Below are 27,331 nucleotides of genomic sequence, written 5' to 3'. Positions count from 1 at the left end.
TATTTTCAGGGAGACTTTAGAAACCAAATAATATTAAAAAAACCAAAAAAATAAATAGCCTTTCTATGGCCCACTGAATGAGAGAGAGAGGTGGCACACCCAGGAGTCAAGACTGGCACACAAGCTGAAAGGGCAATATTACTCTCCCACTGTTTTTTTAAGTTTTTTTTTTTGTTATTTTCAGGGAGACTTTAGAAACCAAATAATATTAAAAAAACCAAAAAAATAAATAGCCTTTCTATGGCCCACTGAATGAGAGAGAGAGGTGGCACACCCAGGAGTCAAGACTGGCACACAAGCTGAAAGGGCAATATTACTCTCCCACTGTTTTTTTATGTATTTTTTGTTTTTTAAGGGAGACTTTAGAAACCAAATAATATTAAAAAAACAACAACAAAAAAAAGGCTTTCTATGGCCCACAATTAGAGAGAGAGAGGTGGCACACCCAGGAGTCAAGACTGGCGCACAAGCTGAAAGGGCAATATTACTCTCCCACTGTTTTTTTAAGTTTTTTTTTTTTTATTTTCAGGGAGACTTTAGAAACCAAATAATATTAAAAAAACCAAAAAAATAAATAGCCTTTCTATGGCCCACTGAATGAGAGAGAGAGGTGGCACACCCAGGAGTCAAGACTGGCACACAAGCTGAAAGGGCAATATTACTCTCCCACTGTTTTTTTAGGTATTTTTTTTTTTCAGGGAGACTTTAGAAACCAAATAATAAGAAAAAAAATAAATAAATAAATAGGCTTTCTATAGCCCACTGAATGAGAGATAGCACACACAGCAGTGGCACACAAGCCCTGACTGAGGCCAATATTTTTCTCCCACTGATTGATGTAGTGTTTTTGTGTTGAGGTAGATTTTAGAACACAAATCAAGGAAAAAAAAATAAATGCTTTCTATGGCCCACTGAATGAGAGAGAGGTGGCACACCCAGGAGTCAAGACTGGCACACAAGCTGAAAGGGCAATATTACTCTCCCACTGTTTTTTTATGTATTTTTTGTTTTTTAAGGGAGACTTTAGAAACCCAATAATATTTTTTTAAAAAAATAAATAGGCTTTCTATGGCCCACTGAATGAGAGGGAGAGAGGTGGCACACCCAGGAGTCAAGACTGGCACACAAGCTGAAAGGGCAATATTACTCTCCCACTGTTTTTTTAAGTTTTTTTTTTTGTTATTTTCAGGGAGACTTTAGAAACCAAATAATATTAAAAAAAGCAAAAAAAAAAATAGCCTTTCTATGGCCCACTGAATGAGAGAGAGAGGTGGCACACTCAGGAGTCAAGACTGGCACACAAGCTGAAAGGGCAATATTACTCTCCCACTGTTTTTTTAAGTTTTTTTTTTTGTTATTTTCAGGGAGACTTTAGAAACCAAATAATATTAAAAAAACCCAAAAAATAAATAGCCTTTCTATGGTCCACTGAATGAGAGAGAGAGGTGGCACACCCAGGAGTCAAGACTGGCACACAAGCTGAAAGGGCAATATTACTCTCCCACTGTTTTTTTATGTATTTTTTGTTTTTTAAGGGAGACTTTAGAAACCAAATAATATTAAAAAAAAAACAAACAAAAAAAGGCTTTCTATGGCCCACAATTAGAGAGAGAGAGGTGGCACACCCAGGAGTCAAGACTGGCGCACAAGCTGAAAGGGCAATATTACTCTCCCACTGTTTTTTTAAGTTTTTTTTTTTTTATTTTCAGGGAGACTTTAGAAACCAAATAATATTAAAAAAACCAAAAAAATAAATAGCCTTTCTATGGCCCACTGAATGAGAGAGAGAGGTGGCACACCCAGGAGTCAAGACTGGCACACAAGCTGAAAGGGCAATATTACTCTCCCACTGTTTTTTTATGTATTTTTTGTCTTTTAAGGGAGACTTTAGAAACCCAATAATATTTAAAAAAAAAAAAAAAAAAAAAGGCTTTCTATGGCCCACAATTAGAGAGAGAGGTGGCACACCCAGGAGTCAAGACTGGCACACAAGCTGAAAGGGAAATATTACTCTCCCACTGTTTTTTTATTTATTTTTTTTTTCAGGGAGACTTTAGAAACCAAATAATAAGAAAAAAAATAAATAAATAAATAGGCTTTCTATAGCCCACTGAATAAGAGATAGCACACACAGCAGTGGCACACAAGCCCTGACTGAGGCCAATATTTTTCTACCACTGATTGATGTAGTGTTTTTGTGTTGAGGTAGAATTTAGAACACAAATCACGGAAAAAATAAATAGGCTTTCTATGGCCCACTCAGTGAGAGATGGCACACACAGGGATGGCACTGTAGCAGAAATGCCAATCTTAATCTCCCACAAAAAAAAAAAAAAAAACAGGGACTGTCCTACAATTACTATCTCCCTGCAGTAATCTAAGCCAGGTATGGCAGGCAGCAATAGGAGTGGACTGATGCACAAATTAAATAAAAAGTGTGGACAAACAAAAAAGATAGCTGTGCAGAAAGGAACAAGAGGATATGTGCTTTGAAAAAAGCAGTTGGTTTCCACAGTGGCGTACACACAGCAATACAGCTATCACGGAGCCTTCTAGGGCAGCCCAATGAGCTACAGCGCTGAGGAAAAAAAAAAAAAAAATAGCTTCCACTGTTCCTGCACACCGAAGGTGGTGTTGGACAGTGGAAATCGCTACAGCACAAGCGGTTTGGTGGTTAGTGGACCCTGCCTAACGCTCTCCCTGCTTCTGACGAAGCGGCAGCAACCTCTCCCTAAGCTCAGATCAGCAGCAGTAAGATGGCGGTCGGCGGGAACGCCCCTTTATAGCCCCTGTGACGCCGCAGACAGCAAGCCAATCACTGCAATGCCCTTCTCTAAGATGGTGGGGACCAGGATCTATGTCATCACGCTGCCCACACTCTGCGTTCACCTTCATTGGCTGAGAAATGGCGCGTTTCATTGAAACGCGACTTTGGCGCAAAAGTCGCGTACCGCATGGCCGACAAGCACAGGGGTCGGATCGGGTTTCATGAGACGCCGACTTAGCCAAAAGTCGGCGACTTTTGAAAATGATCGACCCGTTTCGCTCAACCCTAGTGTCCAATACTGCGGTTTATTCATAGCCAATGGTGTAGAGTCAATTCCCTTCAGAGGAATAGGAACTTCCAGAGGCTCCAGACTAAAACCGCTGCGTTTAGCAAATGACCAATCCATAAGACTCAGGGCAGCGCCCGAATCCACATAGGCATCAACGGAAATGGAAGACAGTGAAAAAATCAGAGTCACAGACAAAATGAACTTAGGCTGCAGAGTACCAATGGCAAAAGATTTATCAAGCTTTTTTGTGCGTTTAGAGCATGCTGATATAACATGAGCTGAATCACCACAATAAAAACACAATCCATTTTTCCGCCTATAATTTTGCCGTTCACTTCTGGACTGAATTCTATCACATTGCATAGTCTCAGGTGCCTGTTCAGAAGACACCGCCAACTGGTGCACGGGTTTGCGCTCCCGCAAACGCCGATCAATCTGTATGGCCATAGCCATAGACTCATTCAGACCTGTAGGCGTAGGGAACCCCACCATAATATCCTTAATGGCCTCAGAAAGACCATTTCTGAAGTTTGCAGCCAGGGCGCACTCATTCCACTGAGTAAGCACCGACCATTTCCGAAATTTTTGACAATATATTTCCGCTTCATCATGCCCCTGAGAGAGGGCCAACAAAGCCTTTTCAGCCTGAATCTCCAGGTTGGGTTCCTCATAGAGCAATCCCAATGCCAGAAAAAAACGCATCCACACTGAGCAATGCAGGATCCCCTGGTGCCAATGCAAATGCCCAATTCTGAGGGTCGCCCCGCAGGAAAGATATTACAATCCTGACCTGTTGAGCAGGGTCTCCAGAGGAGCGAGATTTTAAAGAAAGAAACAATTTACAATTGTTCCTGAAATTCAGGAAGGTAGATCTATCTCCAGAGAAGAACTCTGGAATAGGAATTCTAGGTTCAGACATGGGAGTGTGAACAACAAAATCCTGTATGTTTTGAACTTTTGCCACGAGATTACTCAGGCTGGAAGCCAAACTCTGGACATCCATGTTAAACAGCTAAGATCAGAGCCATTCAAGGGTTAAGAGGAGGTAAGAAGCAGCTAGACAGCAATTAAGGGCTAGGCAGCAAAACTCTGAAGGGGAAAAAAAAAAAAAAAATTTCCCTTAAACACTTCTTTTTCTCCTGCTTCAGCCCAAACAATTAACACTTTGTGGGCCGGCTATACTGTCATGAATCCCAATGGCTAGGGATAGCACAGGACAAGCAAGGTACAAATATATAACGGACGAGCTCTAGGGTGATGGAACCTGGGCTGACCGCTGCCCTACGCCTGACAAACGCAACTAGAGATAGCCAGGGAGCGTGCCTACGTTGGTTCTAGACGCCACGCACCAGCCTAAGAGCTAACTAGTACTGCAGAGAAAATAAAGACCTCACTTGCCTCCAGAGGAACGAACCCCAAAAGGTATAGTTGCCCCCCACATGTATTGACGGTGAAATGAGAGGAAGGCACACACATAGAGATGATATATATAGGTTTAGCAAATTGAGGCCCGCTGTAAACTAGAAAGCAGAACGATACAAAAGGGGTCTGAGCGGTCAGCAAAAAACCCTAATCAAAAAAACCATCCTGAGATTACAAGAACCCATGTGCCAACTCATGGCACATGGGGAGAACCTCAGTCCACTAGAGCTACCAGCTAGCATAGAGACATAATAAGCAAGCTGGACAAAAAACCAAACAACTGAAAATCAGCACTTAGCTTATCCTGAAAGATCTGGGAGCAGGTAGGCAGGAACAAAACAGAACACATCTGAATACATTGATAGCCGGCAAGGAAATGACAGAAAGGCCAGGTAAAATAGGAAACACCCAGCCTCTGATGGACAGATGGAAACCAAAGGCCGCAACCCACCAAAGTCACCCAGTACCAGCAGTAACCACCAGAGGGAGCCCACAAACAGAATCCACAACAGCAGACTCAAGATAAAATTATCATGGTCTGTAATTTCTCCTGTGCCTTTTGCCAAAAAATACGTCACTGCTTGCATACCTGCCGAGTGTGCAATGCTTGTGTATAGAGATTCCACGTCCATACTAATAAGCAGAGAGCCTCCCGGAATCTCGCAGTCCTCAATGAGTTGTAGAAGATGAGTAGAATCCCTGGTATATGATTTCAAAGAGGTAACCAGCGGCTGTAAGAAATGATCGACATAAATACAGGGACGTTCAAAAATGCTTCCAATCCCAGAGACAATGGGCCTGCCAGGTGGTTCACTGAGGGATTTGTGGATTTTGGGCAGTGCATAAAAAGTAGGTATGACAGGGGTGGGTTTCTTTAGAAAGTCAGCCTCTTTTTTATTTACTATATTCCCATGAAGGGCCCTGTTAATAATGTGATCAAGTTGGTCTTTGAAAAAATCTGTGGGGTCTGAAGGTAAGACAGTGTAACATTTGTCATTACTCAGTTGTCTTGTTATTTCCCCAATATAAAGTGCATGTGGCCAAAGAACCACATTACCCCCTTTATCAGCTTCCCGTACCACAAACTCCTTGTTCTTCCTCAGATCCTGCAAAGCCCTATTTTCTTCTCGGCTGAGATTGTTATGCTTGTGGGGATCCAATTTCAGTCTCTCAATGTCCCGGAGAAGGTAGGCACAGATTTCCACCTGCAAAGGGAACTCTGGAGGTGCCATCGGACCGGCCGGACTCAGGTAGCCCGGTTAACCGTATTCCGGACTGAGGATCCTGAAGCCTTCAGTAAAGAGGTAAAGAGACTGCAACCTGGTGTCCTCGTTATTCACCGCGACCTGCACCACACCACAACATCATCACATTCTCAACTTTCACTGGACGCCCCTCAGCAGGGTCACGGACGGCCTAGCCACCGTGACAACCCTAGAACCGAGACACAGAGGCCCGGTACCGGGTGCCCCTCGGCCCTGCGGCAGTGGGGGCGCTCCACCTGCAGCTTAGAGAATCCACATCAGCAGGGGAACCCATAATATCTTAGTTATCTCCTGTGTATACAGCTATTACCCTATCATTTTAATCCAGCCTCTGATGATAATGAGACATCTGAAAGCTGTTCTGTAAATAAGAAGTACAAGTCTAAAATAACCCCAGATTTTTATGTTTTACTACAGATTGTGATATCAAAGAAAAAAATTGCCCAATTTGTTTTTTTTAAGACATTAAAGACAGACACCTGATTGAAACAATTCAGCCTTCTTTAAATCATTTTGGATAAACACTTATGCAAAGTCTGCTCCTCTTATATATTTCCTGACCAGTAGTATTGCTCAGGATTTACTACATATCCATGTTTTCAGGACACAAATCTATTTTACTCATTTTGACATTTAGATGGATATCTTTGAAATATGTGTCCTGGCATCACAACAAAGAGAGAGAAATCCATTCAGATCTCCATGCATCAGAACTGAGGGCTTCAAGAGTATCAGATTGATCAGACACCATAAGACAGCTCAGACCTTGTAGGAATCCTGTTTGGAGTCTACCAAGGTCATGGCGGTTTGCTCCCTCTCTACAATACAATCTATTCTATTATGTAGCAAAAAGGGACTTTTCATTTCTAGGCGATATTTTCTTTTTAAATATTTTTATTAATTTTTTGAATAAAAACCAGTAATTGGGAATAGGGGAGGGAAAATATAACAGTGAAATATAGGGAGAGGGAATGGAAAGGGATACTTTTATCATGTAAGGAGAGGTGTACGGTAATAAAAATTGCATTTAGTAGGACTTGTTTTTGCATTGCAAAAGATTTTGTACTGGAACTTGGGACTATAAATGATGTTTCAGCCCCAGAGCAATTGTCCCTTATGTCCATGCAATGATCCAACCATTTTAGTTCAAAATGGATGTAATGCAAAAAAAAAAGTCTACATTTTAGAAAAAAAATCATTTTAATGTGGTTCTGAAAGGCTGATATTAACAATAGCACTACGGTAGGGTCAGCATTTAATATACCTTAAAAGTAGCATAAAATTAATTGAAGTTGGATTAGGCAGGTTCATGAATAACGATTTCAGCTTTTATTCCTCTGCTGTTCAAAAAGACATTTGGCAAATGCATTAAAACACAGCAATAATAAGTATATTAAAGTAGACCGTTTGGCTTGATTTTTTAGTGTTAGTTATTTCAAGTGGTTTTCTGATTCAAAAATTAAAAAAACCGAGACAAGTGGTATAAAAAGAACAACCTCAATCCAGCACAGACACTTGTTTACAACCAATCAAGTTTAGACCACTGCAGGCAATCAGTGGCCACAAGGGTCATGACTCATGAGACATCCCTTACTGCCATTACTGCTCAGCATGAAGCCATGAGGACAGCAGTACAGTCCATGACTTCTGCAATCAGGAGACATTACTTTTACAGTAGGTGGCTAGCCCTCTTCTAGGTTGTAAATTACATTTTAGGATGTAAATAAAATATTACTGTATTTAGTATGGTGGCAGATCCTTCTCCAATATGTGTTGACATCATACACAGACTTGATTAGCAGGAAATGCACCTATTGTGCCTCCCCTGCTTTTTACTACAGCATTAACCCCTTCATGACGGGAGGAATTTTTGGTTTTGCATTTTTGTTTTTCGCTCCCCTTCTTCCCAGAGCCATAACTTTTTTATTTTTCTGTCAATATGGCCATGTGAGGGCTTGTTTTTTATGGGACCAGTTGTACTTTTGAAAGACATCATTTGTTTTAACATATTGTGTCCTGGAAAACAGGAAAAAAATTCCAAGTGCAGTGAAATTGCAAAAAAAAGAGCAATGCCACAGTTGTTTTTGTTTGGCTTTTTAACCATGTTCACTAAATGCTAAAACTGACTGGCCATTATGATTCTCCAGGTCATTTCGAGTTCATAGACACCAAACATGTCTAGGTTCTTTTTTATCTAAGTGGTGAAAAAAAAAATCCAAACTTTGTTAAAAAAGAAAATATTGCGCCATTTTCCGATACCCGTAGCCTCTCTTTTTTCGTGATCTCGGGTCCGGTGAGGGCTTATTTTTTGCATGCCAAGCTGATGTTTTTAATTATACCATATTGGTGCAGATACGTTCTTTTGATCGCCTGTTATTGCATTTCAATGCAATGTCACGGTGACCAAAAAAACGTAATTCTGGAGTTTTGACTTTTTTTCTCACTACGCCGTTTAGTGATCAAGTTAATACTTTTTTTATTGATAGATCGGGCGATTCTGAATGCGGCGATTCCAAATATGTGTAGGTTTGATTTTGTTTTGAATGTTTTATTTTGAATAGGGCGAAATGGGGGTGATTTTATGTTTTTTTTTTTTTAAATATTTTTAAAACCTTTTTTCTCTTTTTGCATGCTTCAATAGCCTCCATGGGAGACTAGAAGCTGCCTTAACCCGATCGGCTCTGCTACACACAGGCGATGATCAGCTCGCCTATATGTAGCTCAACTACTCACTTGCTATGAGCGCCGACCACTTGGCAGCGCTCACAGCAAGCGGCAATGACAACCTTAGAGGTCGCCAGGAGACCTTTGGTTGTCATGCAAACCCACCAGTGACCCACAATAACGTGACGGGGCAACCAGTGAACGGATTTTTGGTAATGCATGCTAAATGCCGCTTTCAGCGTTTGACAGCGTCATTTAATAGGCTAATAGCTGCGGGTGGATCGATGATCGCTGTCCCGGGCACATGTTAGCTGTTCAAAACAGCTGACATGTGCCGGAAAAGGTGCGGGCACATCGACGAAATCCGTCATTGGTCGTTAAGGGGTTAAAGGGGCCGTTTAATCTCGCACCTTCTGTAGTGCACCATTTTGCTGCCTCCCAGCTTCGTACTTGCTTGGATGCAGTGCCATCCTGAATATTGACAGTTCTGACATGGGAATGTACAGTACAGACCAAAAGTTTGGACACACCTTTCATGACTAAGAAAATTGTACATTCACACTGAAGGCATAAAAACTATGAATTAACACATGTGGAATTATATACTTAACAAAAAAAGTGTGAAAAAACTGAAACTATGTCTAATATTCTAGGTTCTTCAAAGTAGCCACCTTTTGCTTTGATGACTGCTTTGCACACTCTTGGCAGTCTCTTGATGAGCTTCAAGAGGTAGTCACCTGGAATGGTCTTCCAACAATCTTGAAGGAGTTCCCAGAGATGCTTAGCACTTGTTGGCCCTTTTGCCTTCACTCTGCGGTCCAGCTCACCCCAAACCATCTCTATTGGGTTCAGGTCTGGTGACTGTGGAGGCCAGGTCATCTGGCGTAGCACCCCATCACTCTCCTTCTCGGTCAAATAGCCCTTACACAGCCTAGAGGTGTGTTTAGGGTCATTGTCCTGTTGAAAAATAAATGATGGTCCAACTAAACGCAAACCGGATGGAATAGCATGCCGCTGCAAGATGCTATGATAACCATGCTGGCTCAGTATGCCTTCAATGTTGAATAAATCCCCAAGAGTGTCACCAGCAAAGCACCCCCACACCATCACACCTCCTCCTCCATGCTTCACGGTGGGAACCAGGCATGTAGAGTCCATCCGATCACCTTTTTTGCGTCGCACAAAGACACGGTGGTTGGAACCAAAGCTATTGTACCATGAAGGCCTGCTGCACAAAGGCTCCTTTTAACAGTTGTTATAAAGATGTGTCTGCTGCTAGAACTCTGTGTGGCATTGACCTGGTCTCTAATCTGAGCTGCTGTTAACCTGCGATTTCTGAGGCTGGTGACTCGGATAAACTTATCCTCAGAAGCAGAGGTGACTCTTGGTCTTCCTTTCCTGGGGCGGTCCTCATGTGAGCCAGTTTCTTTATTGCGCTTGATGGTTTTTGCCACTGCACTTGGGGACACTTTCAAAGTTTGCCCAATTTTTTGGACTGACTGACCTTCATTTCTTAAAGTAATTATGGCCACTCGTTTTTCTTTACTTAGCTGCTTTTTTCTTGCCATAATACAAATTCTAACAGTCTATTCAGTAGGACTCTCAGCTGTATATCCACCAAACTTCTGCACAACACAACTGATGGTCCCAACCCCATTTATAAGGCAAGAAATCCCACTTATTAAACCCGACAGGGCACACCTGTGAAGTGAAAACCATTCCCGTGGACTACCTATTGAAGCTCATGAAGAGAATGCCAAGAGTGTGCAAAGCAGTCAGCAAAGCAAAAGGTGGCTACTTTGAAGAACCTAGAATATAAGACATATTTTCATTTGTTTCACACTTTTTCGTTAAGTATATAATTCCACATGTTAGTTCATAGTTTTGATGCCTTCAGTGTGATTGTACAATTTTTATAGTCATGAAAATACAGAAAAATCTTTAAATGAGGTGTGTCCAAACTTTTGGTCTGTACTGTATATGAGCCACTCTTCCAAACTGTGTGTTCTACCTTGCAAGAAGAGGCGCTTCTGCCACTACAGCATGGGAGACTCACAGGGACACAGAGGCTGCCACACCAAGCAATTTTCCCAGCTTCAGAGCAGCGCTTACAAGCTGTATAACAAACAGCTTGCAATCGCCAAACTACTTGTAGCTATATACTGCAGAAATAAAAATCCCTCCATTCTTGATGGACATTATTTTTAGGGTTCAAATCCCACCAAGGACAACATCTGCAAGGAGTTTGTATGTGCTCCCCGTGTTTGTGTTGGTTTCCTCCGGGTTCTATGGTTTCCTCCCACATTCCAAAGACATACTGATCAGGAATCTATATTGTGAGCACCAATGGGAACAGTGTTGGTGGTCAATGTAAAGCGCTGCGGAATAAGATAGTGCTGTATAAGCAAAGCATAATAAATAATACTGAGTAAATTGCAAAACTGTTTGTTTTTACAATCACTTTACAATTTTCCCATTTATTAAGTTAAGACAGTCCTTTCACTCCGAGGGTGATTTGCACCTTCCTGACCAGGCCAATTTTTTACATTTCTGACCACTGTCACTTTATGGGGTAATAACTCTGGAACGCTTCAACAGATCCTGGTGATTTTGAGATTGTTTATTCATGACATAATTTGGAGCGCCCCCAGTAGGGCAGTGGGGTACTCGGTACCGGGTCCTTCGGTTCTCAAGGGGGATGTCACGGTGGCTGACCCGGTCCGTGGCCCTAGGGACGTCCGATGTAAAAGGAGAAGGTCTTTAAAGGGGAAATGTTCGTGACACCACCTGTGGTATTCGGTCAGGGTGACCAACGCTGCTTAGGGGTCCGCTGGGGTGATGTTATGGCAGCTAGATGTTATACCTTCTCACAGGTGAAGTATGTCCCCAGGGCTTCCCAAAGTGTAGATAGTGGATGGTGTGAGGCGCAGAGAAGAACGAGAACACAAGGTTGCAGTCTCTTTACCTTAACTCAAGGCTTCAGCGTCCACAGTCCAGAGCACCAAATCACAGGGCAGGCAGAGTCCGGCCAGTCTGAAGGCAAATCCAGAGTCCCCTTATACAGGTGGAAATCAGTAGCCTTCCTCTAGCACCTGGGTGTTGTAGTACCTCCCTGCTGAGCGTCCTCACAACTGTTGTAGATGTTCTAGGTGTTATGTCTCTTTCTCTCTGTCCCCCTGATGGTAAGGATAGGACAAACCCATATGACTGGTGGCCTGAGGCTTTTTACAGGGACTATAGCATGCCCCGGCCCCCACAGTTGCCACCGTGCCTCCTGGGTATGGGTCGGGCAACTAATATGGAATTAGCTGTCCTGCTGGTCTCTGGAGCAAGGCTTGGAGATGATGACTCCCTCTGTGTTCCGGCTACCGTATCCTGCGCCTCAGAAAGGAGGCAGCCTTTTGCAGGGCAGAACTCCTCCTGGTTTCCTCTCCTTTTGCTATGACTTCGTTTCTCACTCTCTACAATACAATTCTCCTCCAATGTCTCTTTCTTAGGATGCTGCCGCACGCCGTGCCGACACAGCTCCGTGGCCTTCTGTCTAGGCCTCTGACAGGATCCCACCCCTGTCAGGGACCCACTACCTGAGTGGAGCTTAGATAGCAGCTAACTGAGTGAAGCCCAGCTCGCTTCTGCCTAACTTCCTATCCAAACCACCAGTTTTACCTAATTGTGAAGAGTGCACTAATAAATAGGAGCATAGCTCCTCCTGGTGGACTGGAGTGTGAAGTGTGTTGTGTGATTTGTGATACCTGGCAAAGAGATCTCCTTTATTGCTTTCAGACGTAACATCACTCCCCCTGGTGGAAGAATACCATTAGTGCAACGACCAGGACCCTGGGGCGCTGCACCCCCCCCCCATTAAATCCAGTACTCCCGGATTGGGATAAGAAAACAACAATACATTAGCAAAAAGACATGCAAATTTTTTAAAAATGCTATAAAACAAATTAATTTAACTGTGCTTCCCTTTATGGGAGGTGAGGACACTTGAACGTTGCAAACAATAACATATTTCCATAGTGCGTATGACTTTAGGTCAAGTAGATAACAGTCATTATCTAAATATGAACTATATTTACCCAGACAGGTATACTATTCACTATTTACTAAGTGCATATGCAAACATCTTATCTTTATTCAAGTGCAAACTTTCAGCTTACCAACTAACTCACTAATTCACTAACCCCCACGGGTTCACTTTATTGAAATGCAGAACAGTTTATCAGCCCCCCTACGGGCTCACTGTATCTTCCTTCAATTTTATTCAGAGTACATCATTTCAAACTATTTCCTATTCTACATACTATCGGCTATGTAAACATTATTACTGTCTAAATTCAAATTAATTCTTTCTCTTTATTGCATTTTACTCTATTCTGGCAAAGTGCAACAATTCAACATTCCCTTTAAGGGTAACTAATCAATGAGGTAGTGCAAAGTAATCACATCATCTATATTCAAGTCTATTTAAAGGTGACGTGAAGCGAGGGAACCGTGACGAACCACCAACGTTGGTCTTGGGAGGGCTACAAGACGTGTATCCTGACCCGGAATTCTGCCACACCAACGGGTTTTTCTTCAGGTCTGTAAAGCAAAGTTATTTTTACAGTAAGATTAACAGCAGTTTCTGTTAGAGGCAGTCTCTGTAAAAGCCTCCTTTGTAAAACCAGTAGGAAGCACCTTTAAGAAGGTGCCAACTATGTACAAGGACAGTTTGTGATCATGCACAGTTCATGATTCTGCAGTTCGTTGAAGTAAGAAAACTTGTGCAAAACTGAGGATCCCTTAACGCAGGGGACCTCTTTTAGAGTTAACCCTAGACGGGTTTAAATGCAGGAAAAGGAAATGCTTTAAGAACCATTTACATTCTTTTCAGTTAATACTCACTTGGACGGCTTCCAGGGCTTTACCTGGCACGTAATCCTTCCTGGCCTGGGAAGGGTAAGGTCCAGGGTTACACCCGGTGCCAGATAAACCCCGTTGTTCTGTCTCTCTTGAATGGTGAGGACATAGGCCGCAAAGAAAGTTTGTATAGCTTGGTGGTGAGCATTTGCTACGAGAGGGGCTGCAGCGGCTGTTTCAGTGGTGAGTTCATTTTACTGGGCCCTAGGTATTGCCATAAGGGCCACACATCTCTGCATCTCCCACCAACCGTTTCCCTTTTGGTACCAGATGTAGGTCACGGCATCCCCAGGGTACAAGTCTGGGTCCGCTTAGTCTCCTCTAAGGCAGGGTTCCACTTCATCCCGAGTGACATGGACTGTTGTGAATTTGGATTCTGGGCTCCCCCGGTGGCTACTGGTGGAATTGAACTGGTGTCTTCATCTTCTCTGTTCACCTGTTCCCATCAAGATGTGGGAGTCGCTATATAACCTTGCTGCTCTGTTAGTTGCTTGCCGGTCAGCAATGTTATCAGAAGCCTCTCTGTGCTTGTTCCTGCTCCTAGACAACTACTAGATAAGTTGGACTCTTGTCCATGTTTGTTTTTGCATTTTTGTTCCAGTTCACAGCTGTAGTTTCGTTACTGTGTCTGGAAAGCTCTTGTGAACAGGAATTGCCACTCTGGTGTTATGAGTTAATGCCAGAGTTTTAAAGTAATTTCTGGATGGTGTTTTGATAGGGTTTTCAGCTGACCATGAAAGTGTCCTTTCTGTCTTCTGCTATGTAGTAAGTGGACCTCAAATTTGCTAAACCTATTTTCATACTACGTTTGTTATTTCATCTTAATTCACCGCCAATACATGTGGGGGGCCTCTGTCTCCTTTCGGGGTATTTCTCTAGAGGTGAGCTAGGACTAATATTTTCCTCTGCTAGCATTATTTAGTCCTCCGGCTGGTGCTGGGCATCTAGAATCAACGTAGGCATGCTACCCGGCCACTGCTAGTTGTGCGTTAGGTTTAGTTCATGGTCAGCTCAGTTCCCATCTTCCAAGAGCTAGTTCCTATATATGCTTATGCTATGTTCTCTTGCCATTGAGATCATGACAGTTTGACCGGCCCACTAAAGGGTTAAAATCCTTGGCTGAGAAAGGAGAGAAATAAGTAGTCTGCTGAAATTTTTTTTTTTTTTTTCTCTCCTTCTAATCTTTGAATGGCTCTGTGTCCACCTGTTTGTAATGGATCTTCAGAGTGTAACTGCAGGTTTGAATAATCTCGCCACGAAGGTACAAAATTTGCAAGATTTTGTTTGTCATGCACCTGTATCTGAGCCGAGAATTCCTTTGCCGGAATTTTTCTCGGGGAATAGATCTGGGTTTCAGAATTTTCGAAATAATTGCAAATTATTTTTGTCCCTGAAATCTCGCTCTGCCGGAGACCCTGCACAGCAGGTCAGGATTGTGATTTCCTTGCTCCGGGGCGACCCTCAAGACTGGGCTTTTTCATTGACACCAGGGGATCCTGCGTTGCTCAATGTGGATGCGTTTTTTCTGGCCTTGGGGTTGCTTTATGACGAACCTCATTTGGAGCTTCAGGCAGAAAAAACTTTGATGTCCCTATCTCAGGGGCAAGATGAAGCGGAAATTTACTGCCAAAGATTCCGTAAATGGTCTGTGCTTACTCAGTGGAATGAGTGCGCCCTGGCGGCGACTTTCAGAGAGGGTCTCTCTGATGCCATTAAGGATGTTATGGTGGGGTTCCCTGTGCCTGCGGGTCTGAATGAGTCCATGACAATGGCTATTCAGATCGATAGGCGTTTGCGGGAGCGCAAACCAGTGCACCATCTGGCGGTGTCCACTGAGAAGTCGCCAGAGAGTATGCAGTGTGATAGAATTCTGTCCCGAAGCGAGCGGCAGAATTTTAGACGGAAAAATGGGTTGTGTTTCTATTGTGGTGATTCTACTCATGTTATATCAGCATGCTCTAAGCGCACTAAAAAGCTTGGTAAATCTGTTTCCATTTGCACCTTACCGTCTAAGTTTATTCTATCTGTGACCCTGATTTGCTCTTTGTCATCTATTACCACGGACGCCTATGTCGACTCTGGCGCCGCTTTGAGTCTTATGGATTGGTCCTTTGCCAAACGCTGTGGGTATGATTTAGAGCCTTTGGAGACTCCTATTCCTCTGAAGGGGATTGACTCCACCCCATTGGCTAATAATAAACCACAATACTGGACACAAGTAACTATGCGTATTAATCCGGATCACCAGGAGATTATTCGCTTTCTGGTGCTGTATAATCTACATGATGATTTGGTGCTAGGATTGCCTTGGCTGCAATCTCACAACCCAGTCCTCGACTGGAGAGCTATGTCTGTGTTGAGCTGGGAATGTAAGGGGGCTCATGGGGATGTACCTGTGGTTTCCATTTCATCATCTATTCCCTCTGAAATTCCTGAGTTCCTGTCTGACTATCGTGACGTCTTTGAAGAATCCAAGCTTGGTTCGTTACCTCCGCACCGAGAGTGCGATTGTGCCATAGATTTAATCCCGGGTAGTAAATACCCAAAGGGTCGTTTATTTAATCTGTCTGTGCCTGAACATGCTGCTATGCGAGAATATATAAAGGAGTCCTTGGAAAAGGGACATATTCGTCCATCGTCATCTCCCTTAGGAGCCGGTTTTTTCTTTGTGTCAAAAAAAGACGGCTCTTTGAGACCATGTATTGATTATCGGCTTTTGAATAAAATCACTGTTAAATATCAATACCCATTGCCGTTGCTGACTGATTTGTTTGCTCGCATAAAGGGGGCCAAGTGGTTCTCTAAGATTGACCTTCGTGGGGCGTATAATTTGGTGCGAATCAGGCAGGGGGATGAGTGGAAAACCGCATTTAATACGCCCGAGGGCCACTTTGAGTATTTAGTGATGCCTTTTGGTCTTTCTAATGCTCCGTCAGTTTTCCAGTCCTTTATGCATGATATTTTTCGCGATTATTTGGATAAATTTATGATTGTGTATCTGGATGATATTCTGATTTTTTCGGATGACTGGGACTCTCATGTCCAGCAAGTCAGGAGGGTTTTTCAGGTTTTGCGGTCTAATTCTTTGTGTGTGAAGGGTTCTAAGTGTGTTTTTGGGGTACAGAGGATTTCCTTTTTGGGATATATTTTTTCCCCCTCTTCCATTGAAATGGATCCTGTCAAGGTTCAAGCTATTTGTGATTGGACGCAGCCCTCTTCTCTTAAGAGTCTTCAGAAATTTTTGGGCTTTGCTAACTTTTATCGTCGATTTATTGCTGGTTTTTCGGATATTGCTAAGCCATTGACCGATTTGACTAAGAAGGGTGCTGATGTTGCTGATTGGTCCCCTGATGCTGTGGAGGCCTTTCGGGAGCTTAAGCACCGTTTTTCCTCTGCCCCTGTGTTGCGTCAGCCTGATGTTGCTCTACCTTTTCAGGTTGAGGTCGACGCTTCTGAGATTGGAGCTGGGGCAGTGTTGTCGCAGAAAAGTTCTGACTGCTCCGTGATGAGGCCTTGTGCCTTCTTTTCCCGTAAATTTTCGCCCGCTGAGCGGAATTATGATGTTGGGAATCGGGAGCTTTTGGCCATGAAGTGGGCTTTTGAGGAGTGGCGCCATTGGCTTGAGGGGGCCAGACATCAGGTGGTGGTATTGACTGACCACAAAAATTTGATTTATCTTGAGACCGCCAGGCGCCTGAATCCTAGACAGGCGCGCTGGTCATTATTTTTCTCTCGGTTTAATTTTGTGGTGTCATACCTACCGGGTTCTAAGAATGTTAAGGCGGATGCCCTTTCTAGGAGTTTTGAGCCTGACTCGCCTGGTAACTCTGAGCCCACAGGTATCCTTAAGGATGGAGTGGTATTGTCAGCCGTTTCTCCAGACCTGCGGCGGGCCTTGCAGGATTTTCAGGCGGATAGACCTGATCGTTGCCCACCTGATAAACTGTTTGTTCCTGATGATTGGACCAGTAGAGTCATCTCTGAGGTTCATTCTTCTGCGTTGGCAGGTCATCCTGGCATTTTTGGTACCAGGGATTTGGTGGCAAGGTCCTTCTGGTGGCCTTCCCTGTCACGAGATGTGCGAGGCTTTGTGCAGTCTTGTGACGTTTGTGCTCGGGCCAAGCCTTGTTGTTCTCGGGCTAGTGGATTATTGTTGCCCTTGCCTATTCCTAAGAGGCCTTGGACGCACATCTCGATGGATTTTATTTCAGATCTGCCTGTTTCTCAGAAGATGTCTGTCATCTGGGTGGTGTGTGACCGTTTCTCTAAGATGGTCCATTTGGTTCCTCTGCCCAAGTTGCCTTCTTCTTCCGAGTTGGTTCCTCTGTTTTTTCAAAATGTTGTTCGTTTGCATGGTATTCCTGAGAATATCGTTTCTGACAGAGGGACCCAATTCGTGTCTAGATTTTGGCGGGCATTCTGTGCTAGGATGGGCATAGATTTATCTTTTTCGTCCGCTTTCCATCCTCAGACGAATGGCCAGACCGAGCGGATTAATCAGACCCTGGAGACATATCTGAGGTGTTTTGTGTCTGCTGACCAGGATGATTGGGTTGCTTTTTTGCCATTGGCGGAGTTCGCTCTCAATAATCGGGCCAGCTCTGCCACTTTGGTGTCCCCGTTTTTCTGTAATTCGGGGTTTCATCCTCGATTTTCCTCTGGTCAGGTGGAATCTTCGGATTGTCCTGGAGTGGATGCTGTGGTGGAGAGATTGCATCAGATCTGGGGGCAGGTGGTGGACAATTTGAGGTTGTCCCAGGAGAAGACTCAGCTTTTTGCCAACCGCCACCGTCGTGTTGGTCCTCGGCTTTGTGTTGGGGATTTGGTGTGGTTGTCTTCTCGTTTTGTCCCTATGAGGGTCTCTTCTCCTAAGTTTAAGCCTCGGTTCATCGGCCCGTATAAGATATTGGAGATTCTTAACCCTGTTTCCTTCCGTTTGGACCTCCCTGCATCCTTTTATATTCATAACGTTTTTCATCGGTCATTATTGCGCAGGTATGAGGTACCGGTTGTGCCTTCCGTTGAGCCTCCTGCTCCGGTGTTGGTTGAGGGTGAGTTGGAGTACGTTGTGGAGAAAATCTTAGACTCTCGTGTTTCCAGACGGAGACTCCAGTATCTGGTCAAGTGGAAGGGATACGGCCAGGAGGATAATTCTTGGGTGAATGCATCTGATGTTCATGCCTCTGATCTGGTTCGTGCCTTTCATAGGGCCCATCCTGATCGCCCTGGTGGTTCTGGTGAGGGTTCGGTGCCCCCTCCTTGAGGGGGGGGTACTGTTGTGAATTTGGATTCTGGGCTCCCCCGGTGGCTACTGGTGGAATTGAACTGATGTCTTCATCTTCTCTGTTCACCTGTTACCATCAAGATGTGGGAGTCGCTATATAACCTTGCTGCTCTGTTAGTTGCTTGCCGGTCAGCAATGTTATCAGAAGCCTCTCTGTGCTTGTTCCTGCTCCTAGACAACTACTAGATAAGTTGGACTCTTGTCCATGTTTGTTTTTGCATTTTTGTTCCAGTTCACAGCTGTAGTTTCGTTACTGTGTCTGGAAAGCTCTTGTGAACAGGAATTGCCACTCTGGTGTTATGAGTTAATGCCAGAGTTTTAAAGTAATTTCTGGATGGTGTTTTGATAGGGTTTTCAGCTGACCATGAAAGTGTCCTTTCTGTCTTCTGCTATGTAGTAAGTGGACCTCAAATTTGCTAAACCTATTTTCATACTACGTTTGTTATTTCATCTTAATTCACCGCCAATACATGTGGGGGGCCTCTGTCTCCTTTCGGGGTATTTCTCTAGAGGTGAGCTAGGACTAATATTTTCCTCTGCTAGCATTATTTAGTCCTCCGGCTGGTGCTGGGCATCTAGAATCAACGTAGGCATGCTACCCGGCCACTGCTAGTTGTGCGTTAGGTTTAGTTCATGGTCAGCTCAGTTCCCATCTTCCAAGAGCTAGTTCCTATATATGCTTATGCTATGTTCTCTTGCCATTGAGATCATGACAGTGGACCCTTACTAGCAACCTGATTTCTTGGATGAAGCCCTTTCCATTCTGGGGATGAAAGATCACGACAACACCCCTCTTGTTCCGCCTCATCCCTCCACTCTGCTATTAGGTGTCACTGGTACTCTCCCCAGGGAAGGACCCTAAGGTCATGCCCCTGCAATCCGTGGTCTGGTAGTGAGGCCGTTGGGGTTCTCGCAGTCGTAGCAGGGAAAGGCGCAGTCACGGGAGGCAGGCAGATCCCCGGGATGCGACTGTGCCGGGTACCTGCACGTGGGCAGACTCCTCCAACGCCGTTCCGCTGCTCCGAGGAAGGCCCCAGGACCAGCGGCAGGGATTGTGACTCCTGCAGCAAATCCGAGAAACCCATACTCTCCAGCAGCGGCATATCTATGTTCTCCACCGGTGACGGGGGTCTATGTGCTTACAGTTCTCTGTGCCACCGTAGTTTGGGTGCACTTGGAACACATGGTGACCGGTGCAGGGGTCACCTGTTCGGTTGGAGATCGTAGTGTTCCTTTTGGTTCTAGGTCGGGGCTGTGAGGTGGCGATGCGGTGGTTTAAAGCTTGTACTTGTAGACATGGATGGCGTACCATCCTTTGTCCCCCCAATGTCGCGTGTATGTGACATGGTCACCAGGGTACAGATCCCGGCCTGGTGTCCCTCCATTAGGTGCACCTCCACATCACGCCGGTTCACGAAAACCTCAGGATAGAGACCTGGTTCTTTAATAAAACCCCAGCTTCCTTGTAGGCGGAATGTCACGACAGACCCATAATGCTGTGGGCCCCAGTCCTCATGACTCATCTGTCTGGTCTGGGCTTTGGCCTGTAGATCCTTTTCACGGTCAGCCTGGCGTTTGAGTTGTTTCTCTCTTTCCCACTCCTCACGCTGCAGGGCCAGCTGTTGGCGATATTCCTGCTGGGAAACTACCTCGATGCTCTCTCCCTCCTTTTGAGCCTCCCCAGGGAACCCGATCAGGTCGGTGGTGGTATGGGTCCATCTGAATGTCACCCACTCTCCCTGGACGTCCACAGTCTGTTTAATGGGCTGCAGGGGAACGACAGAGGTCTTCTAGGTCTCCCAGGGCCTTTCACACTCAATGCGGCTACACACCCGGCCTGGTGGTGGTGGTGGGGGCGAGTCTATGGCCACTAGCTGGGGTTCCTCGGCTACCGGGGCAGGGTTGACGTCATTACCTGCCTCCGCAGTGTTCCCGGTGCTGGTCTCCTCCTCTGCAGGTTAGGACTTCGACGGCAGGCTGTGTCGCTGCTCCTCGCTGCCGGCGGTCGCGCGATGCCACAAGCTCCGGAGCTGACGACACAGCTCCTCCACCTCCGCTCCAAGGGCCTCCTGGTTTGTACAGCCTGGCAAGGTCCTGCTCTGCTCCTATTGGCCGGGACAGCTGTGGGTTTTCTCCCCCTCTTCCGGGCGACCTCCACTCACCATATTGCCAACCAGGTTCTGCCTAATGGCTTCCTGTTGTTCCTGCTCCTCCTCTCCTGGAGGGCGGTCCCTTCTTCTTCCTCCGCCATCCCAGACCAGGAGGTGGACCTTCCTTGTTGATGGGCATATCTCCCGGACATAGTAGTATCTGTGAGGGGCTGGCTCCACTTTTGTGCCATTCTTCCAGGCTACGCCCATGATGACACGCCCCACTCCTCCCGCACGCCACATGGCGCTATAATGGAGGCGGTTTTGGTGGGAAATGGCAATGCACAGTCCTTTCAATAAGTCACAGTTCAACACAGTTCTGGCACAGTTCTTAGGCGCACATGACCTGATTTTCAGCCTTAAGTAGATCCTGTTCGTGACGCCAAAATTTGGAGCGCCCCCAAGAACTAGGGCAGTGGAGTACTCGGTACCGGGTCCTTCTGTTCTCAAGGGGGATGTCACAGTGGCTGACCCGGTCCGTGGCCCTAGGGACGTCCATGTCAGGACTCTGAACATTTTTTACCTTTTGTGCATTACTGCCAGGGCCGGACTGGGACTAAAATTCAGCCCTGGCATTTGAAGTTACACAGGCCCACTTGTCACATGGTGACTGTATAATATCTTTGTACACTTGTAGGCAGGGCCGGTTTTAGGCAAAGTGGGGCCCTAGGCAAAGTTTAAAATGGGTCCCCAAATGCTAACATATTGCACATCACACAGAAGCCTTTCTGTTGTATTTACGTGCGCAGAGTTCAGGCCGCTAAACGAGTTTGATCGACAATACTGAAGTTGTTCAACGCTTGTTTCCCGGCCTCTTTCCACCAGCTGAGGAATAATGATGAGACAGAACGATCACTAATAGATCACCATACAGTATCATGTTTTCAGCAGCACATCTACAGTTTACACTGGCAATGTGCTGCTGACAACAAGGCTTTTTGTTCCAGCAAAAACAATCCGAATATGCAGCATTTTACTTGTTTAGTAAAATACACCCCATAGTCCTCCATATATTATAATGTGCTCCATAGTCCTCCATATAGTATAATACACTCCCTATAGTCCTCCATATATTAAAATACACTGCTCAGTCCTCCACATAGTATAATACACTCCTCATAGTCCTCCATATAGCATAATACAATCCTCATAGTCCTCCATATAGCATAATACAATCCTCATAGTGCTCCATATAGTATAATGCACCGCCACAGTCATCCATGTAGTACAATTCACTTCCCATAGTATAATGCACCCCATAGTTCTTCATATAGTATAACGTATTCCCCATAGTCCTCGATACAGTATAATGCAGCCCACATATAGTATAATGCAGCCACCCCAGAGTATAATGCAGCCACCCCAGAGTATAATGCAGCCACCCCAGAGTATAATGCAGCCACCCCACAGAGTATAATGCAGCCACCCCAGAGTATGTAACCCCCATAGAATATAATACAGCCCACCTCCCCATAATATATAATGTAGCCCCCCATAGAATATAATGCAGCCCCCCATAGTATATAACGCAGCCTCCCCCATAGAATATAATATACCCCCACAATAGTATATAACACAGCCACATAGTACATAACATGGCCTCCCCCATAGAATATAATATACTCCCCATAGTATATAGCAAAGCCCGCATATTATATAGCACAAACCGCATAGTATACAGCACAGCCTGCATACTATAGCACAGCTCGCGTAGTAGATAACACAGCCCACACAGCAGTATTCAGCACAGACCACACAGTAGTATACAGCACAGACCACACAGTAGTATACAGCACAGCCCACGTAGAAGTATACAGCACAGTCCACACAGTAGTATACAGCACAGCCCACAGAGTAATATATACAGCACAGCCCACAAAGTAATATATACAGCACAGCCCACAAAGTAATATATACAGCACAGCCCACAGAGAACTATATACAGCACAGCCCACAGAGAACTATATACAGCACAGCCCACAGAGAACTATATAAAGCACAGCCCAGAGTACTATATACAGCACAGCCCAGAGTACTATATAAAGCACAGCCCAGAGAGTACTATATACAGCACAGCCCAGAGAGTACTATATACAGCACAGCCCAGAGAGTACTATATACAGCACAGCCCACAGAGTACTATATACAGCACAGCCCACAGAGTACTATATACAGCACAGCCCACAGAGTACTATACACAGCACAGTCCACAGAGTACTATATACAGCACAGCCCACAGAGTACTATATACAGCACAGCCCACAGAGTACTATATACAGCACAGCCCACAGAGTACTATATACAGCACAGCCCACAGAGTACTATATACAGCACAGCCCACAGAGAACTATATACAGCACACAGTAGTATACAGCACAGAGCACAGCCCACAGAGAACTATATACAGCCCACAGTAGTATACAGCACAGAGCACAGCCCACAGAGAACTATATACAGCACAGAGCACAGCCCACAGAGAACTATATACAGCCCACAGTAGTATACAGCACAGAGCACAGCCCACAGAGAACTATATACAGCCCACAGCAGTATACAGCACAGAGCACAGCCCACAGAGAACTATATACAGCCCACAGCAGTATACAGCACAGAGCACAGCCCACAGAGAACAATATACAGCCCACAGCAGTATACAGCACAGAGCACAGCCCACAGAGAACTATATACAGCCCACAGCAGTATACAGCACAGAGCACAGCCCACAGAGAACTATATATAGCACAGAGCACACAGTAGTATACAGCACAGAGCACAGCCCACAGAGAGCTATATACAGCCCACAGCAGTATACAGCACAGAGCACAGCCCACAGAGAACTATATACAGCCCACAGCAGTATACAGCACAGAGCACAGCCCACAGAGAACTATATACAGCCCACAGTAGTATACAGCACAGAGCACAGCCCACAGAGAGCTATATACAGCCCACAGCAGTATACAGCACAGAGCACAGCCCACAGAGAACTATATACAGCCCACAGCAGTATACAGCACAGAGCACAGCCCACAGAGAACTATATATAGCACAGAGCAGTATACAGCACAGAGCACAGCCCACAGAGAGCTATATACAGCCCACAGCAGTATACAGCACAGAGCACAGCCCACAGAGAGCTATATACAGCACAGAGCACAGCCCACAGAGCACTATATACAGCCCACAGCAGTATACAGCACAGAGCACAGCCCACAGAGAGCTATATACAGCCCACAGCAGTATACAGCACAGAGCACAGCCCACAGAGAGCTATATACAGCACAGAGCACAGCCCACAGAGCACTATATACAGCCCACAGCAGTATACAGCACAGAGCACAGCCCACAGAGAACTATATACAGCCCACAGCAGTATACAGCACAGAGCACAGCCCACAGAGAACTATATACAGCCCACAGCAGTATACAGCACAGAGCACAGCCCACAGAGAACTATATACAGCCCACAGCAGTATACAGCACAGAGCACAGCCCACAGAGAACTATATACAGCCCACAGCAGTATACAGCACAGAGCACAGCCCACAGAGAACTATATACAGCCCACAGCAGTGTACAGCACAGAGCACAGCCCACAGAGAACTATATACAGCCCACAGCAGTATACAGCACAGAGCACAGCCCACAGAGAACTATATACAGCCCACAGTAGTATACAGCACAGAGCACAGCCCACAGAGAGCTATATACAGCCCACAGCAGTATACAGCACAGAGCACAGCCCACAGAGAACTATATACAGCCCACAGCAGTATACAGCACAGAGCACAGCCCACAGAGAACTATATACAGCCCACAGCAGTATACAGCACAGAGCACAGCCCACAGAGAACTATATACAGCCCACATCTCTTCTCTTCCTCCCCTCACCTCCTCCGAGAATGGCCCCACAGTCCAGAAAAAAAAAAAACTCTCCTCACCTCTCCTCGTGCCCAGCGTTGCTTCCTGGTTCCTGCTCCTGTCTCAGCAGCTGCAGTCTGCCCGGGACACAGCAGGTGCGCGATGATATGACATCATCGCGCACCCGCAGTGTCAGAGGCAGAGCGGGGAATGATGGGAGAGGAGCGTCGGTAGACGCTCTCTCCTCCATCATTGCATTCAACTGTACCGGCGTCTGTACGCCGGTATAGTTGAAGGCGGGGGCGGCGGATTGAGCGGCCCACCACTGGCACCGGCCCTTCTGGCATTTGCCAGAAGTGCCCTATGGCCAGTCCGGCCCTGATTACTGCCCTTTTCCAAGATGGCGTCTTTGGTCTCATGTGCACTGTGTCTTCCTGCTATAAAACTCCACCCCAGCCTTCAGTCTATGCTAGAGTATTCTGCCTTGCATCCAGCTCCTGACCTCTGATTACTCCCTGGCTATATACCTGCTCCTGTGAACCTGTGTGGTGATCCTGCTACTCTGCTCTGAGTTTCTGCTGCATACATCGGTTTCCAGTAATCCTCCTTCATCTGCTGCTCGTGTTTACTTCCATCTGCATTTGCTGGACATGTAAGCTGTTTCTGCTCTGCAAAAATCTGAGACTATTAACCAGGCATCCCTGGTTGAGCTAAGATATGATTTGAACTGCCTTATAAGCTTATCTATCTGTGTTTGGACTAAGACAAGGATTTATTCGTGTCAAGTATCCTCAAGAATAACTGTGCTTCATAGACTTTCTGCGTGATTGCATTTTCCTCTGAAGTTTCCTATAGACTGCTGAGCTGCATTTGATATTTGCACCAAGTGTTGTGGACTTGAGTTTCTCTCTGCACCTGTTTGAATCACCGTGTGATAATATAGACTTTACCACTTATAAAACTGTGTCCTGTAGTTGTCTTGTTCCACGCAAAGAGTCTCCTGAGTTATCCCCTATAATTATTACAGGATACTCTAGCCATAAAAAGAAGGAGACTGCTGGAACAATGACTGCAGAAAGCAGATTAGAGCAGGTGTTTTCCATAATTAGATCACTGCAGAAAGATGTGGAAGGTCTGCAAAAGAAGTTTGGAAGCTTTGAACACAATCAACAAGTGTTTGGACAAACTTTGCAGGACTTAAGCAACAGCATGGCAGCCCAGGAAAACAAACTTGCTGGCATAGAGTCCCAGTATGGACGGGCTTTTCAGGACATAAGCACGCAAATAGCTGTACAAGTGACTTTACCCTCTGGGCAACCGCCACCAGCTAGCCCACCTAAGTTGCCCCATTCAGATTTAATGGTGATCGCGACAAATTTCGTGGCTTTGTGAATCAATGTATGCTGTATTTTGATGTGCATGCTGACCGTTTTCCTACTGATAGATCCAAAGTATTGTGTGTAATAATGCTACTGACCTCACGAGCGCTCGCCTGGGCGAATCCGATGATTCGTGACTCTCGTCACCCACGGTTAAATAACTTGGATGATTTCTTGGCCGCTATGGCATTAATGTTTGATGATCCTAATCACCGTGCAACCGCTGAATCTGCTTTGTTGTCTTTACGCCAGGCTAAACGTTATGTTATAGAGCATGCCACTGAATTCAGGAGATTAGCGGTAGATACCAATTGGGACAGTTATGCACAATTGCCTATTTTTAAAAGGGGTCTGTCTAGTATTAGAAAAGATGAACTAGCTCGCTCTGAGTCACCACAAGAGCTAGAGACATTTATAAAGCATTGTGTGCGCATAGACATTCGCCTTACTGAGCGTAGGCAGGAGAAATTTGCTGCATATAACCGTATTTCTAACTTTTCCCTTCCTTCCAAAGAGCCTGCAGGTAAAACCTCTCGGGAAGTGGAGGAGGTGCCCATGCAAATTGATTCTGTTCAGAGGCGCGAGATCAATGAGCACCGGGAGCATCGCCTTTGTGAAAGTCTATGTTTCTACTGTGGCCAGTCTGACCACTTCTTGATCAATTGTCCTAAGTGTCCGAGATGGCCTAACAAAGTGCTAGCAGCAGTAGGGGAGTATGACAACTGTGATGATGAATCTGACATCTCTGAATGTAGCCTGCCTTTAAATGCTGTATTCCATTCACTTTCTATGACTTCACCCCCAAGGAGCTGAAGGAGAAGAACTCTCACTGTTCTCTCCCTATTAAGTTCCTGTGTTCAGGATAGTGGATTTCCAGTGCAGCTATGATTGACTCAGGTGCAGGTGGCAATTTCATGGATATTGCATTTGCCAAGGAACATGGCGTTGAAATTCAGCAAAGAGCCTCTCCAATTACCATGGAAACAGTGGATGGATCACCTTTAATCTCTGGGCCTGTGGATCAGGAGACCGTACCCCTTGAAATTTTGTTGGAGCCTAATCATCAGGAGCAACTTTCTTTCTTGCTAATTTCTTCTCATTTTCCTGTGATTTTAGGCATTCCTTGGTTGTGTTCTCAGATTATCAATCATTATTATGATATGATTATTATCAATTATCAACTGGGAGACCAAGGAGATTATATTTCCAACAAGGAGCAACTCAGCGTTAACAGAAGCTGTCCCTGAGTCCACGGCTACGGAACCACATGTACAGGTATTTTCTTTACCTCCAGCATATAAAGAGTTCTCTGACATCTGTGACAAGAAGAATGCAGATCAGCTTC

Source organism: Ranitomeya variabilis, chromosome 2 (genome assembly GCF_051348905.1).
Source record: "Ranitomeya variabilis isolate aRanVar5 chromosome 2, aRanVar5.hap1, whole genome shotgun sequence".
NCBI lineage: Eukaryota > Metazoa > Chordata > Amphibia > Anura > Dendrobatidae > Ranitomeya > Ranitomeya variabilis.
This window is presented reverse-complemented; position numbering follows the sequence as displayed.